The sequence below is a fragment of the Mandrillus leucophaeus genome, unplaced genomic scaffold (assembly GCF_000951045.1).
Source record: "Mandrillus leucophaeus isolate KB7577 unplaced genomic scaffold, Mleu.le_1.0 Scaffold1356, whole genome shotgun sequence".
Taxonomy (NCBI): Eukaryota; Metazoa; Chordata; class Mammalia; order Primates; family Cercopithecidae; genus Mandrillus; species Mandrillus leucophaeus.
The window spans coordinates 85,248-102,537 of record NW_012101317.1 but is presented as its reverse complement, the minus strand read 5'-3'; the positions used below and the strand labels follow the sequence as shown (position 1 = coordinate 102,537).

General features: G+C 47.2%; 1 pseudogene across 1 annotated transcript in view; it reads left to right on the top strand.

Annotated features, from left to right (window-relative positions):
• Positions 1 to 17,290, top strand: part of LOC105534484 — a 100,927-nt pseudogene that overhangs the window by 1,615 nt on the left and 82,022 nt on the right. Inside the window, exon 3 of the transcript XR_001005284.1 lies at positions 292 to 349. The product of XR_001005284.1 is annotated as an HLA class I histocompatibility antigen, A-11 alpha chain-like (transcript). The remainder of the gene's footprint in view (positions 1 to 291; positions 350 to 17,290) is intronic.

Here is a 17,290-nt window from a genome sequence, read left to right as displayed (position 1 = left end):
TATCTGCCTCACACTCAATGTGTATCTGTTGGTCTGATTCCAGCTCTTCTGAGTCCCTCGGCCTCCACTCAGGCCAGGGCCAGAAATCTCTGTTCCTGCCTTAGAGACTAGAACTTTCCAAGGAATAGGAGATTATCCTGGACACTGCCTTTGTCCAGGATGGTGTCTGAGTTCTATGCTCCCTTCCCCACCCGGGGTGTCCCATCCATTCTCAGGATGGTCATACGGGTGCTGCTGGCGTGTCTCATGGGGAATGCAAAGTGCCTGATTTTTTTTGATTCTTCCCCTCAGATCCCCCAAAGACACGTGTGACCCACCACCCCATCTCAGACCATGAGGCCACCCTGAGGTGCTGGGCTCTGGGCTTCTACCCTGTGGAGATCACAATGACCCAACAGAGGAATGGAGAGGACCAAATTTAGGATGCACACTTCTGGGGACCAGACCTGCAGGGTACAGAAACTTCCAGAAGTAGGCAACTGTGGTGGTGTCTTCTAGGGGGAAGTAGAGATACACATGCCATGTGCAGCCTGAGGAGCTGCCAGAGCCCCTCACCCTGAGATGGGGTAAGGAGACGAATGAGGGGTCATGTCTCTTCCCAGGGTAAGCAGAAGCCCTTCTGGAGCCCTTCACCAGGGTCAGGACTGAGGCCTGAGTGTCAGGGCCCCTCACATTCACCTCCTTTCTCAGGGCCATCCTCCCAGCCCACATTCCCCATCGTGGGCATCATTACTGTCCTGGTTGTTCTTGGTGCTGTTGTCCCCGGAGCTGTGGTCACTGCTGTGATGTGGAAGAACTAGAGCCCAGGTAGGAAAGAGTTGAGCTCCAAGTTTTCTTCCTCCATTGCTGGATTTCAAGCCCAGATGGAAGCTGGCTCATTTCCTGCCAGTTGTGAGGCACCATCTCCGTGCACATTTACCCAGTTCAGATGCCGTGTCAACTCTTACTCTTTTGTAAAGTACCTGTGATATTGAAGGACAAATATATCACCTTGATTGTGGTCATGGGAACCTGACTCTCTGCAGTCACAAGTCAGGGGAAGTTCGCTGCTAAGGAGAGACCTCAGGAGGACAATTGGTCCAGCTTCAACACATCCTTTTCCCTCGGGTTTCCTGATCCTGACCTGGGTCTGCAGTCACAGTTCTGGAAACTCCTCTGGGATCTCACGGCCCTGCCTCCTCCCTGGCCTCTCACAGTTTGTTTTCTTTCCACAGATGACAGCCGTGGTCAGGCTTCATGTAAGTGTGCTAGGGGTGGGAGAGTGATCCCTGAGATCCTTGGGATACTGTACACAGGAGCCCATGGGGGAGCTTGGCCACCCCACAATTCCTCCTTTAGTCACATCACCTGTGAGCTCTGACCAGATTTTGTTTTTGTTCCACCCCGAACAGGGACAGTACCAAGGGCTCTGATGTGTCCCTCAAGGCTTGTAAAAGTGACACCTTAGAGGGCCTGAAGTGAAGGAGGAGTTGGGGTAGATGGGACACAACTGGGTTCTGGAGCTTCTTTGATTTGGAATTTTTCAATGTGTTGGACTGTTCAGTGTCACCACTTACCATGACTGACTTGAATTTGTTCACGACTATTTTTTTTCTAAGACTGCCTTGTGAGGGACTGAGATGCAAGATTTGTTCATGGCTCCTCTTTGAGACTTCAAGGGCCTCTGACTTCTCTTTCTGTCAAGGCGTCTGAATGTGTCTGTGTCCCTGGTGACAGGTGAGAAGCAGGGAGACCAGCCCACCCTCATGTCCACTATGACCCCTGGTATCGTTTGGATCTCTGTCCCCACTCAAATCCCATGTCCACTTGTAATCCCTAATGTTGGAGGTGGCGCTTGATGGGATGTGATTGGCTTATGGGGGTGGATTCTCCATGAATGGTTTCGAGTCATCTCTTTGATGCCGCTCTTGTGATAGTTCTTACAAGATCTGGTGTTCGAAAGTGTGTGGCACCTCCCTGCTCTCTCTCCCTCCTGCTCCAGGCAAGTCAGTCATGCCTGCTTCCCCTTAACCTTTCAGCATGCTTGAAAGTTTTCTGAGGCCCTCTCAAAAGTTAAGCAGATGCCAGAATCATACTCTTGTATGGCCTGCAGAATCATGGGCCAATTTAAACCTCTTTATAAATTACCAGCTCTGTGGTATTTCTTTATAAAAGTGTGAGAATCAACTAATTCAGAAAGTTGGCACCAGGATTTGTGTATTACTATAAAGGAAGCTGAAAATGTGAAAATGTCTTTGGAACTGGGTAACAGGCAGAAGTTGGAAGAGTTTGGAGAGTTGAGAAGACAAGAAAATGAGTGGAAATTTGGAACGTTGTGGAGATTTGTTAAGTTGTTGTGACCAAAATGCTGATAGTGATATGGACAATAGAGTCCAGACTGATGAGGTCTTAGATGGAGACGAGAAACTTACTGGGGCCTAGAGTAAAGGTCACTTGTCATGCATTGGCAAAGAACTTGGATGCATTCTGCCCCCTCCCTGGGGATCTGTGGAACTTTAAACTTGAGAGTGATGATTAAGGGTATCTGACAAAAGAAATTTCTAAGCAGCATAGTATTCAAGATTTGGCCTGGCTACTTGTAATAGCCTATGCACATATGTGTGAGCAAATAAACCAGAACTGATATTTAAAGGAGAAATTTAATACCCGGGACAATTCCTAGTGGAGCTGCAGCAGCAGAACCCCTGCCAGGACTACTAAATTGTAGAGCCACTGGCAATGTGCAACCTCAGCCTGGAAAAGCCATAGGCATTCAGTTTTCACCCATGAGAGCAGCTATATGGGTTATGTTCAGCAAAGCCATAAATGTGAGGCTGCAAATGGCATTATGAGTCTAGCACATGCACCAGCCAATGTGCTCAGGATTCAAAATGTAGAGTCAAAGGAGATTATTTTAGAGCTTTAAGTTTTTAATGTCTGCCATGATGAGTTTCAAACTTGTGAGGAAACTGCATTCATTTCTTTTGGCCCATTTATACCTTTTGGAATGGAAATGTGTAAGAAATGTCTCTTCCACTTTTGTATTAATATTTTGGAAGTAAATGACATTTTTCTAAATTTTGTAGGCTCAAAGCTTTAAGAACTTACCTTGAATCTTAGACGAGACTCTGGAATTTTGAGTTGATGCTGGACAACCTAACACATTTGGGACAATTGGGAGAAAATTATTGTATTTTGCAATGCGAGAAGCACACGAGCTTTGACTGACTAGGGACAGGATGCAGTGATATAAATATTTATCCCCCGATACCTCATGTTAAAATCTGATGCCCATTGTGGGACGTGGGGCCTAATGGGTGGCGTTTGAGTCATGGGAACCAATATTTTTTGAATAGAGAGATACTGCCCTCTCTATGGAGTGCATGAATTGTTGCTCTATTATTTTCCATGAGAACTAGTTGTTAAAAAAAGCCTGGCAAATTGCTACTCTCTCTGTTCCTCTGTTACCGTGTGATCTCTGCACATATCAGTTCCCCTTTGCCTTCTGCCATGAGTGGAAGCAGCCTGAGGCCCTCATTAGATGCTCAAACATTTCCAGCCATCAGAATCCTGAGTCACATGAATCTTGTTTATATAAATTAGTCAGTCTCAGACATTTCTTTATAGCAACATAATATGGAATAAGACAACTTTCTCATCACAGGTATGTGTCTCTGGCAGCCAGCCCCCATTCTCAAGATATCCAGGATCTGCTCAGACAAGAGTTTTCTCATCAGTACTCTAAAGACACTCTTATCACTCAAGAGTCTAAGGTTTTTAGAAGAAACCAGGGACAAAGACTAAATGTTTTTGTTATACTTCAGATTACCCGCTTTTCTTTGACTACATATCTTTTATAGGAAAAAGGATTATAACAGTAAAGAGGTATTGTCATGTTATCAGACTCTCCTTCAGTCATTCAAAATTAGAACAGTTCACCATCCTCTTGTAAGAATATGTCTCCCAGAATGACGTCACTCAGGTTTGCAGACACCACTCAATCTTACCAAGTTCCAAAAACAAGAATGGTCTCAGGGACATATGGCTTCACACTTTTAGGCATCCAGTATAATTGACGTAAGAGAAAATATCTGTTTTGCTCACACCATCTTTGAGGAGTTAAACTAATATTGAATTTTCCTCATATAACCCTTTGACTTATTCACTTACCCTCAGCCACTATTCCTCCCTCTGTCCCTTTATATCAGTCTTTTCCAGGTTTGGAAGTGACATTTGGTTTGTCTGCTGTGCTGGTCTAGACCGCAGGCAGCAGTAGTATTCTAGAATGTCTTCCCTAAGTCTACTCTTGATCATAGAGGGTAGGTTACATAGGTAAGGAACTAGTGGGGGCTATCTGACCACCAGTAGCTCTACTTACTGTTAATACTAACTTTGCCAGGTGAAATGAATGCTTGAGAATTCTTACATAAAGGTGTAAAAGTATAGTTATGGTTTTTGGCTTAGGGATAATTCCTGTTTCTGGCACTTTTATTTACATCCCTATTCCTGATACCATGGCATCACATATAAAAAAAGAAATTTGAGGTGAAGTGTAGTCATTATTCCAGCATCGTCTCCCCTTAGGAAGAATTGTATGTACAGTCATAACAGCATCATCCTGATCCATCAGGACAAAGAGAGGGAGCTACCTAGTGGAGTCACTCTTGCAGCTCCACCCATGTTGACAGTGAGCGCATTCATGGAGATATAAAAGCCAGTCCTTCATGTTTCTATTGCCCAACAATTATTTTGGCAGTTTTTAGACAACCAATGTTTTAATTGACTGTTTCAATTTTCTATCAAAGTTTTCTTCTGAGGCGGACATCTCCTTGTGCATTGTTGGCAGTTTGAGGCTGTAAAGTGTGCTTTCTTGTGTAAAGAAATGGAACTCAGCAGTTCAGATTTGTCCAATCTCTCCTTTTCCGGTTCTTTCACAGCCCTTGAAGTACTGACATCTTCCCCTGGTTGAGCATAGCACAATCCAGAGTCAGTGACTTTCCTGTCAAGATTCACTGGCAGCTCCTTTGGGGTTGCTGGCATCAGTCTGGCTTGCCAGCTACATATGATCAAAGCCTTCCCATTAGGGACTCTGTCACAGAGCCACCTGCTGCCTCTGCCTGTTTTCTTGACTAACAGTCAAAACAGACATTATGAGAAATGAGATAAATTAGCAAAATTGTGAACAAAAGAGATATTATTACTAATGATCCTTACGAAGTCAAAAAGCATTATAAGTGAACACTCTGAAAAACCTGAAGCCAATAAGTTAGACCACTTAGATAAAAAGGACGGATTATTAGAAAGATAGAAACTGCCAAAACTGACTAAAAAATAGCCAGAAAACCTGAACTGTACACTAAGTTAGTAATTTAAAAACTTTCTCAAAAAGAAATGCCAAAGCCCAGATATCTTCACTGGTGAATTCTATCAACTATTTTGAAAGCTCTTTCAGACAAGAAGAGTGGAGGGAAGACTTTCCAGCTCATTTACAGAACTGGCATTACCCTCGTATCAAAGTCACAGCAAGACTCACAGGAAAAGAATACCACAGACCAGTATCACCAATAAACATAAGTGAAAACATCCTTAGCAAACATTGGCAGATGATACAACACCACATAAAAAGGAATTACACTCCATGACCAATGGGATTCATCCCAGGAATATAAGGTTGGATTAACATTTGAAAATCAACTCATGGAATGCAGTGTATTAATGAAATAAAAGACAAAATTATCTCAAAGTATGCAGAAGAAACTGTTGACAAAAGTGTTACCACCACTCATGTTCATAAGTTTCAACAAAATAGGAATGGAGGGGACCTTCCTCACTCTGATAAAGGGCATCTGTAAAAAACCCACAGCTAAAATCAAGCTTAATGAAGAAAGATTGAAGACTGAACGCCTTCTCCTAAGATGGGGATCAATGCAAGTATGTCCAATCCCATCACTTCTATTTAACATTGTACTGGAGATTGTAGCCAGTGCAATAAGGCAGAAAATTAAAAATTAAAGGCATCCAGATAAAAAGGAAAACATAAAACTCTATTCACAGATAACATGACCTTGTCTATAGAATTCACAAGCAGATAAAAGCCTGCTAGCACTAAGTATTAAGAAATAAATCCAGAAGGCCCCATAAGGTATCAAATCAATATAAAAAATAATTATTAACATATTTCTCTATACAAGCAATGAAAATCTCACCTTTCCTATCACACTGGTTACAAAAAGAGCAAAATAGGAATAAATTTAGGAAGAGAGCAGTGTTTGTTCACTGAAAATAAAAAAAGGTCTAAATAAATGGAGAAATGCGAGTTGGAAAGCTCAATAATACTGTTAAGATGGCAGTTCTCCCGCAGTAGATCTATAGGTTCAACACAATCCCTATCAAAATCGCAGCAGGGATTTTATAGAAAATTGACAAGATAATGCTAAAAATGTATGTGAAAATGCAGAGGATGCAGAAGAGCCAACACAAATTTGAAAAAAAAAATGGATTGTCATATAAAACTACAATAATCCAGACAGTGTGAAACTGAGAGACACAGAGATCAATGAACAGAAGTGAGAATCAAGAAAAATATTCTTACATTTTTTGTCAATTGATTTTCAATGAAGTTGCATAGATACAATGTTACATTTAACACCACATAAAATATCAGCTCAAACAAATTAGAGAACTAACCAGCTAAAATTGATGAGTTAAAACTGTAAAATTTCTCTCCTTTTTTTTTTTTTTTGAGATGGAGTCTCACTCTGTCACCAGGCTAAAGTGCAGTGGTGCGATCTCGGCTCACTGCATCCTCCACCTCCCGGGTTCAAGAGATTCTTCCGCCGCAGCCTCCTGAGTAGCTGGGACTACAGGCGAGTACCACCACGCCCGGCTAATTTTTTGTGTTTTTAGTAGAAGTGGGGTTTACCGCGTTAGCCAGGATGGTCTCGATCTTCTGACCTCGTGATCCAACTGTCTCAGCATCCCAAAGTGTTGGGATTACAGGCATGAGCCACCATGCCCGGCAAAACTATACAATTTCTAAAAGAAAATACAGGAGAAAATTGTTGTGACTTTGGGTAGTTAGGCAAAAGATTCTTAGATAAAATAACAAAAGCATGATCTACAAATAGAGAGAGAGAGAGAGAAATTGGATTTAGTTAAAATTTAAAACTCCAGCTCTCCAAAGACATCAAGAAAATGAGAAGACAGCCCATAGACTGGGACAACTTAATGTTCATGAAAAACCTGTACACAAATACTCTTGCAGCTTTATTCATAATACCCCCAAACTGGAAATAATGCAATTGTCTTTCTGTGGGTGAGTGAGATCTGCTGTTTAAATTCATAACTGAGTCAAACAAGTGCCCTTTCTCAAGGCTACCATCCTGCTTATCTGTGCAATAAGCGTGTTATGCATATTTGCCATTTTCAAACAAAGAATATTAAAGACATGTACTCAAGGATCAAAATTTAATGAACATAAATTTTTTACTGCTCCATCAAAGACATTCTTAAGTGGGAATGTAATTTGATGATACTGCCTTGGTTCTGCCGAGGTGCTGGGTGTGTTACCTACCATGGCATTTGCAGCATTCCTGGAAAAGTCAACATAATGAAATAGGCAGATGGCATCTTGGTATTACTGTGAAAACAGGTTTCCCTCCTGGACTCTCTGAAGGCAGCTCAGGGGACACACCTTCAAAATGGCAAAGATCAATTATGGTTCCTAGTGGGACACAACCCCTAACCTATTCCAACTCAGCGCTCTCTCTCTCTCTCTCTTTTTTCCCTCATTCTTCCAACTTGTAATTGTACAAATTTTCAAATGTGCCAAGAAGCGGAAAGAATAGTGCAGTAAAATTCAAGTTATCACTCTGATATATTTGATTAATATCTCTTTCTATACATGAGAGCAGCATGTGGAATGATAGACAATAGAGACTCAGAAGGGTAAGGGTGGCTGGCGGTGGGTGTATAACAGAGGGGTTTTCTTGTTGGGTACAATGTATCTGTCTGCAGTGACGGATGCACTGAAGGCCCCGACTTTACTGCAACCCAATATAGCAGTGTAGCAAAACTGCACCTGTGCCCCATGAATACATACGAATCTAAAAATTGTAAAATAAAGTAATATCTCTTTTTGTAGATACAGGTAGATATGTTGTATAGTGTGTGTGTGTGTGTGTGTGTGTAGAGAGAGAGGCAGCAGGAATGAAGAGATTAAGATTTTGTGACTGAGCCATTCTAAAGTAACTTAAACATAAAGTAACTTAAACATGCATGGACAAATGTCTGTGTGACAACAAATCTGAATATAAACATGAACAAATATGCCTATAAACACATCTCTGGATAGATAGCTTATGAACAAATTCCCTACCCCAGCTCCCTTACTGGTTACCCTGTGAACACAGGCAGGCAGGAAACAGGTCCCAGCTAGGTTCCCTCATCCTCTTGCTTCCAGGCAGGTCCTGCATCCACTCCTGCTGCACAGAGGGCTCCCACCCTGCCTTGGTCTGTTTCACAGGTGCTCCCCTAACTCTCTCTGCCTCCACTGCCTTACCTGGGTGGAGCTGAGGCTGCCCTGACCAAGAACAGCCCCACCCACCTGTGCCCCCAAGACCAGGAAGTTAGGAGGAACCACGCAACAGGGCCAGTAACTATCCCACTTCCCCAATCAGTCTGAACTGATGGCAGGAGATACTGATGCTTGCTTTACTCATCCTCATTCCCTGTTCATTTATTCTTCATTAATTCAATCCAATCTCCCCAGCAGTCACTTCACCCAAGAAGCAGGCTGACCTCTACTCTTCATAATCAGGAAACCACAAAGCACTCTCCATCTCCTCCCTGATATCACCCTTCAGCGCTACACCATCACATGTGGGCTCTAACTCTGCAAGCAGGTGTCCCCAACAGGGTCAACCCCTGAACACTGGCCCCAGATGTCCCCCATCTCTTCCCAGCCCTTTCTGTATTGCTGTGAATCTGTCCCTCACTGAGAACTGACAGGGAGATGTGGGGGAGGAGGGGAGATTTCTTTGTGCTGTGTCAAGGCATCGAAACAGACCTCTCCTTCTCTCCTGAACCTCACACTCTCTCCCTTCCCAGACACTTGAAATAAAACGCAGACCAGAAAGTCTATTTAAGAGTCAGGACAATTACTTTTTCTAGACAAGTTTATCTTCCTTCTCAGGGCTCAGCCATGACTGTGGGTGACCAAACAACTGTTCACAAAGGGCAGTGATCTCTTCAATGCCAGTTTATGAATCCACACTTTGCCGCTTGTAGAGGTGGAAAAAGGCACCTCAAACCACCATCCAATAGGTATTCCTGGCCTTTATTCCTCACACCCATCTGGACACTTGGAGAGTGTGGAGGGCACTCAGGGTGCATGGTGGCAGTAGAGGCCTTGGGAAAACTGGCCAGGAAGCCAAGGAATGCACCTCGGGTGACTAAATTTTTTTACAGTTCTGCACTTGCTGGAGAATGACCCCAAAAGATAAGACCAATTTGTTGACTACCAACTGATTTGGCTGAGCCATGGACAGGGAGCAAATGAGCATTGCCTTTACCTATGACATGCAAGAGGATTCTGAGACCTACCTGCATCAGGTGAGCCCCACACCCAGAGGGACACCCACTCTCCCACCTCCTTACTCTCTGTATCTTTTCACACTTTACATCCTCATCCCTCCCTCTGGGAGTCTTCCCTCTTTGGGGTCTTCTAGTCCTGCCCTCTGTCTCCTTCCAGGTGGCACAGGGCTTGGTCATCATGTTTGTGTCAGGTGACAATGATGCCAGGATCTTCAGTATGGGCAGCGTTGCTTTGAGGTCAGTGATACTGAGTTGCCTGATGAGACAGACGTCTCCACCATAGTGAGTGCTGATCTCATGAAACCCTTTAGGTCCTCCTAGTTCCTTAGTATGTTTGTCTTCAATCCTGTCATGTAGGTCATGGGCACCTGATGCATAATGGACCCTTGGTTGGTTCATGCACCCTGGTCTTTGATGCTGTGTTGGGATGTTTTTCTGACCTTTATGTGGGGTCTCTGTTTTCTTTCATCATATTACATCTCTTCCCCCACTCCCGACTCCATCCTCTGAATCCATACAGTACACCAGCCTCTGCAGGTGTGCCATGTGTTCCTGCCTCACTTCTTCCTTTTCATGCCTTATTCTCACCATGCCACATTTTCCCCTCAGTTGAACAGACATAGTAGGGGACTCACCCATTCTGGAATGTGACTGCCCTTCAGGAGGGGACAGCAGGTTGGGGATGAAGGAGACCCTACTGACCCCACCACGACATCCTCTTCCCCGACCCCCTGGCTTCCGTCTTCTGCATCAGCACCACTCCTGAAACCCCATTCCTGATTGTCAGAATTTTCAACATCACTAAAAATGAAACATAAATGCATCTGCAGTATGTGTGGGTGTTCTCTCCCTTTATTGTATTTGGAGTGAGTTTATTTTAGGGCACGGTCCAGGGTAAATTCCTGTAAGGCCTGGGTGCCCTGCTGTGAGGTCAAAGGGGGATGGGACTAAGACTGCAGAGCCCTGGCTCCCCCGCTACTTGCCAATTGCCGGCCCTTTGTGGGGGTCTCTTCTGCTTTCTCTGGCCTGGGAGACGCTGGGGTGTTTCTGATCCTGGGGCTCCTGGGGGGTGGTGCACATTAGCTCCAGGGATGGAGGGTGCTGTGGACACTGGTGGGAAGCTTGGATGTCTCCTCCCAGGCTCTCTCCTCCCAGGCTCTCTCAGTGCCTCCTCATCTGTTTCTTTAGCTTTTGGATCTTGAGCACCAGGGCCTGGGCCGCCACCCACTCGTTCCCTTCCAGGAAGACCTGTTCCAGCTCCAGCTGTTGCTCAAGCAACTCCTCAGCTTGGGCCAGCTCAGCTGTGTCTGGGGCTCAGGGCCCTGGTGACAGGGAGTAGGGGAGGAGCATCAGCCAGGGCAGGGGGCTGAGGCCCTTGGAACCTGTATTGCAAGGTCTCGTGGTAAGTGAGGAATTCTACCTTCCTTTCTCTTTTTCCAGCCCATTAGCTTAAGTCCACCTGTACTGAGAATCCCAGGGAGTAATCTGTCTTGGGCATAGGCCTCTGGGGGGCAGATACAGATCCCTGGCTCAGGGGCTGTATCTGGATGCTTTGAACGAAGACATGGGGTCACTGGAAAGAGAGGACCAGCTGTCTCTCCCCACTGAGAAATAATTAACTGTTAGATGAGGGGGAGTTCCTGTTCAAGGACTCTGGACTGTGCTGCTCTGGGCCGGGGGAGGGCAGACATCTCCTCTGCTTCCTCCTCTGCAGAATGTGACTCCAGCCAGGGCAGTTTCTCTGCTTTTAATGGCTCATGTGATTTGATTGGGCCCACACAGATAGTCCAGGATAGTCTCCCTATTTTAAGGTCCTTAATCTTCATTACATGAGTAACGTACCTTTTGCCATGCAATGCAACCTGTTCACAGCTTCCAAGGATTAAGACTGGACACCTTTGGGGACCATTACTCAGCCCAGCACATCTGCGTATGTTGAAGTCACCGAGTCAAGGAGACAGCCCTGCTGGAGAGGGTGACAGTGAAGCAGCAGCTACAATCATCAGGATTGAGAGGAATGGTCTGGGGCCTACAGGGAATGGTTACAATGAGGAAATGGGGGCCTAATCTGATGACAGCTTAGGGGTTTTGGGGAGGCGGAAGGCAGAAAGGTCTGAGACCCACAGTGAGGAGCAAGAACAAGAACCCCACCTCACCTCTGATCCCAGGGGTACAAGTCCCTGGGGAAACTCCCCGATGTGGGAGGACTTTGGAGGGGGTCATGTCCTCAGGGAGACTCAGGTTGCTGCTGGGGCTGCGAGGTGCAGGAATATCCTGAGAGAAGCTGTGGAGGTTTTGCTGATTGTGGACTGAGAGTGCCATGGGGTACACTGGAAAGATTTCTGTGGCTGGGGATGTCGGGGAGACAGAATAGGGGTGTGCAGAGCCTTGTGGGGATGTGAGTACAGGGTATGTGGGGGACCCAGTGTGACTGACACAGACAAGGAAATGACAGGAGGATCTCGGTCCTGGTGGACTCGAGGCAGACGGTGGTGCTGAGGCTGTGGGAGACGAGGGAGGAGGAGCAGGGGTGGCTCTCAGCTGGGCTCTGTCCATGGAGATGAGGACAGTGAGGTGGTTGGGTCTTAGTGCTGTGGGAACTTTTCTTGACCTCCTGATGACTGGATGGAGTGTCTGATGGAGGAGCAGGCTTAGAAGATTCACTCGTGACCCTGAGGGAGGGGATGTGCTCCCTCCAGGTCTCAGGTCTGCCCTGACACCTCTCTTTGTGGCTTAGGGCTCCCTACTGTAAATTATTGGCAGTTAGTCCATTTTGGAGTCTATAACTTAAAGCAGAAACTCAGATGGTTGAAACGTCACTTTCATGAAGGGTTGTTAGTAGTGTACCATTTAGATTGTCTTGCAAAAGTCTCATTTGTTTTGTTTTGTTTTTCTAAATGACTGCCAATCTTGTTTTAAATTTACAAATGGTTGTGGGTTGTTTAACCTTATCTGTAACAACAGTAGTTTGGGTCTCTTATATTCTAATAATTAAGACTTTAAGCTGTGTACACATTGCAATTCAAGTATGAGTCATGCATAACCCTAGGACTAAGAGACAGGACGGACAGTCTCCCTCTCCTAAAATTTTGCAAAAGTTCTGGTTTCTTTTTCCACTGAGTGGGTACCAGTCAGCTAATGATGAACATGAGGTCTTTGTCCTCATTTAAAGGTGCTTCGAAGAATCACTGCCCCCTAGGAAGGCCTCCTTGTCTTGGTCCAGGACCCCTACCCCATGGCAGAGGCCATCTTCCCTCCCAGTGCACAGCGATGTCTCAGATAACAAACTGGTTAGCTGCTGTCCTTTCTTGGGCAGTTTTGTCTTCTAAAACATGGGTTTTTATCTGAGAATCTTCCTGTTCCCAGATGATCAAAACTGGGGCCATCCACTTCCTTCTGAGCCACCTCTGCCCGGGGGCTCATGGCTGTGTCCTCCAGTCACAACAGAAAACCCCTTCAGAACACCCTTCAGGAAGGCGGCATCTCCTCACAGGCTCACACATGCTTGGTGTGTGCACAGAGCTTTTGCTCTAGTTCAGGAGGTGTGTGGGGAGGCTCACTAGTCCAACAGAGCTTGGTACCAGTGTCATATGCCAGGAGCCAAGGTTACAAGGGATACAATGTTCCCAGACCTACCAGAGAAGGCAAACCCCTACAGCATGCAGGGCTAGACAGGGACCAGAAACAAGTTCATTCTAGGCCGCAAGAAGAGGGAAAGGGAAATTATAGACATACATCTGAGACACTGCAGATTTGGTTTCAGATCACAGACCATGGCAACAAAGCAAGTCACACAAATTTTTGTTTTTCCAGTGAATATAAAAATTATATTTATACTCTACTGTGGCCTACTAAATGTATAATAACATTATGTGTAAAAGAACTATGCAGATACATTAATTTAAAATTACTCTATTGCTGAAAAATGCTAACGATCGTCTGAGGCTTCGGCTCATCTTAATCTTTTTGCTGGGGGAGGGTCTTGCCTCAATGTTGATGACTGCTGGCTGATCAGGAGGTGGTTCCTAGAGGCTTCTGTGACAATTTCTTAAAACAAGACAATGAAGTTTGTGGCATGGATTGCAAAGCGGGAATCAGTACTTAAGTAAGGTCAATATGAGTTTTCGAGTTAAGTGAACCTGAATATGAGCCCTCCAGGCCTTTCCACCAGTTAGCTATAGAGCCTTGAGTACATGTGACCCACAGCTGGTGCAAGCAGACACTTGGCCAGTGGGTGAGTGCTGAATGAACCCATCTGAGCCAATTTCCTCATCCGCAAACCAGTGATATAATTCCTTCCTCGCAGAAGAATAAATGAAAAAAGACACAGTGTCAAGAAAAACAGACACGACCTGTGGAAGGCTGGGCACCAGTGCTCTAAAGCAAGTTCTGCCTAAACTGGTAGAAACATTTTTCACATTAGGAATAGGAGTTTTTCAAGATCCTGTCTGAGGCCAGGTTGAGAGCAGAGCGGGAGTAGGGTTCTGGGCAGGGCCAGGCACTGAAGTGAAGACAGGCCTGGAGAGAGCCGGCTCCTGGTGGCTGCTCAGTGGCTCAAACAGCTCCTTGCCTCACCTGCCACTGCCTCCTTCTCCCTTGGCTCTGGCTGTGCTGTTTCTTTCCCCTCCTGCCCTCCTGGTCCCTGGGACCCCACGGCTCCTAAACATGCTACTCCCAGAGCCCAAAGGCAAGCATGGAAGAGCAAACAGCTTCAGAGGCAGTGGGAAAATAAGGCCAGCTCCCATGTCACTGCAAGGGCGCGAGTGGAGGAGGTGAAGGGGGTCAGCACAGGAGTGGGGGGAAGCCTCTCAATCCCACCCTTCACCACCCTCACCCCTGCAGCGTTTTGCCTATTTCCAGCTCTCAGCTCCTTCCCACCCTAGCCCAGCTCAGACCTCAGCCCCTTCAGAGCAGCACAGTCCAGAGATTTTGTTGAACAGGAATAACTCCTCATCGAACAGTTAATTATTTCTTAGTGGGGAGGGACAGTCAGTCATCTTTTTCCAGTGACCGCATATCCTTGTTGAAGGCATCCAGTTATAATCCCTGATCCAGCGATCTCTACCTGCCCTGCAGAAGCCTATGCCCAAGACAGGGAGTTCCCTGGACTTCTCGGCACTGGTGGACTTAAGCTAATGGGTTGGAAAAAGAGAAAGGGAGGTTGAATTCCTCACTTGCAGCCAGACCCTGCAACACACCTTCCTAAGGCCTCAGCCCCCTTCCCTGGCTGATGCTCCCTCCCCCACTCCCTCTTACCAGGATCCTGAGCCCCCAGCACAGCTGAGCTGGCCAAAGCTGAGGAACTGCTAGAGCAGCAGCTGGAGCTGGACCAGGCCCTGCTGGAAGGGCAGGAGAGGGTGGTGGGCCCAGGCACTGGTGCTCAAGATCCAAAAGCTGACAAAACAGATGAAGAGGCACTGAGAGAACCTGGGAGCAGACACCCAGCTTCCCACCAATGCCCCCTGCACCCTCCATCCCTGGAAATACTGCCCACCGCCCCCCACAGGAACCCCAGGATCAGAAACACCCCAGCCTCTCTCAGGCCAGGGAAAGCAGAAGAGACCTCCACAAAGGGCAGGCAATTAATTGGCAGGTAGTTGGGGAGTCAGGGCTCTGCAGTCTTAGTCCCATCCCCCTTTGACCTCACAGCAGGGCACCCAGGCCTTACAGGAATTTACCCTGGACCATGCCCTAAAATAACCTCACCCCAAATACAATAAAATGAGAGAGCACGCACACATAATGCAGATGCACTTGTGTTTCATGTTTAGCTATGTTAAAAATTCTGACAATCAGGAGTGGTGCTGATGCAGAAGAGGGAAGCCAGGGGGTGGGAGAAGACGACGTCAGGGGTGGGGGTAGTACGGTCTCCTTCACCTCTACTCTGCTTGCAAAGCTTATATCTTGCACTGAACACCAAGAATGAGTTTTCAGACAATTCCAGCTGAGCGGGACGGGGGACAACTCTTCTGAGAGAGTGCCCCAGCATCCCTCCACCAAGTATTTACTGAAAGGGCTTGTTAAACTAGTAATATCCACTAGATGGCTTTTTGAGGTTGGGTCATGAGATACCTGTGACCTTGTAAAAGCACTCCAACTGCATTCTCAGGAGGCTGTTTTCAGTGTTCCTTATCACACACTCCACTCCTTGTCCTGATTTCAGGGTCAAAGAGTTACGTTCTCTTGCACAAATAACATGCACACAGTGCCTCAGTATTTTTCCTTGTCCCGACATCAAATGCCACGTATGTAAGCTTGAATATGGTGCCATGTACCACCCACACTGCTGTCCTCTCCTGAAGGGCAGATGGTCACAATCCAGAATGGGTGAGTCCCCTATCGTGTCTGTTCAACTGAGGGGAAAATGTGGCATGGTCAGAATAAGGCATGAAAAACTGAAAATGAGACATGAACACATGGCACACATGCATGGATGGTGCCGGCCCAGGAACCTCAGGGCCCTCAGTAACACTTCCCTGCGGTCATCCACAGCTTTCCTCAGGGCGCCCACAGTCCTATTCCATCTTCTCCACCCGCGGCGCCCGCGGCTTCACGCTCTGATCCTCGTTGCGGCTGTGGAAGCGCAGAAACCGCGTGTCGCCCACAAAGGCGCCACTGAGGATTCCAGGGCTCGCGCGGTGGAGGTGGAGTTTGGTGGTCTCCAAGTACCCGGGAACCCGGGCCTGGACCCTGGGAAGGGGCACTTTGGGGGCGGGAGAGGCGCAGGGAGCCTGGGACTCCGGCCCACTCCCCTGGGGTCCCCATCGGCTCCTAGTCTCCAAGACGCGCTCGCTCTGCCTCCCCGCAAGGACCCAGCCTCCCGGGCTCCCTCCCACGTCCCACCCCGGCCCCGGAGCCCCTCACTGAAGAGCTTCTTACTGTGTGGGAGGAGCTGGGGAGGGGACAAAGGAACGGGGACCTGGGGAGGGTGGCGTGGGGCATCAGCGCCTGGAGAAATGACCTGAGGAGTCTGCAGACCCCAGCCCTGGGCCAAGGCGCCGCGCGGGGGAGCTGCTGAGCCCTGAAGGTCGCCTTTTCACTCCTGCCTCCTCAGCCCCAGTTCATCCTGATCCTCTCCTCACCAGCCCAGGTCTCCCCAAGGTCAGGCCCCACAGAGGAGCAGGGGTAGGGGGTTCCGGGACGCGGCATCCGGCTTCTCTGGGTATCTTGGAGTCCAGAGAGAATCCTGGAGATCTCCCACTTTATGAAGCCCATTCTCCACTCACTCTGATGACTTCTCTAGACCCCAGTGGAAACCAGATACAACGCCCTCATCAGTCCTGGGGGGAAAACAAGAGCAAAGTATGAGAGGTGGCCATGAGGTCTGGGAAACTCCTGCAGAATTCTCATGAGAGGAAACTCTTCAGAGCTGGGTCCTTGGCTTAGTTTGTCTTCCCTGCCCAGCCACCTGTCCCAGAGCTGGAGATACTCAGGTTTAAGCCAGAGACTGGATATTTTCCTTGATGGTGACATAATTTTTGTCGTCTTCTCTCCTGGAAGGGGAGCCCCAGAACCATCAGAGTGATCCACTCTGCCCTCTCTTCTTATTCTTCTGTCTCTCCAATCTGTCTCCCTGAGCTGGACTCTCCACCCACCCGCACATTCTGGATAATACAGAGACGTGAGCATGACCCCGGGTCAGAATTGTCTGCATGCAAACCCAGCTCCACCGTGGCGACCTTCATTCCTATTGTATCACCTGAAAACGGAAAGCACC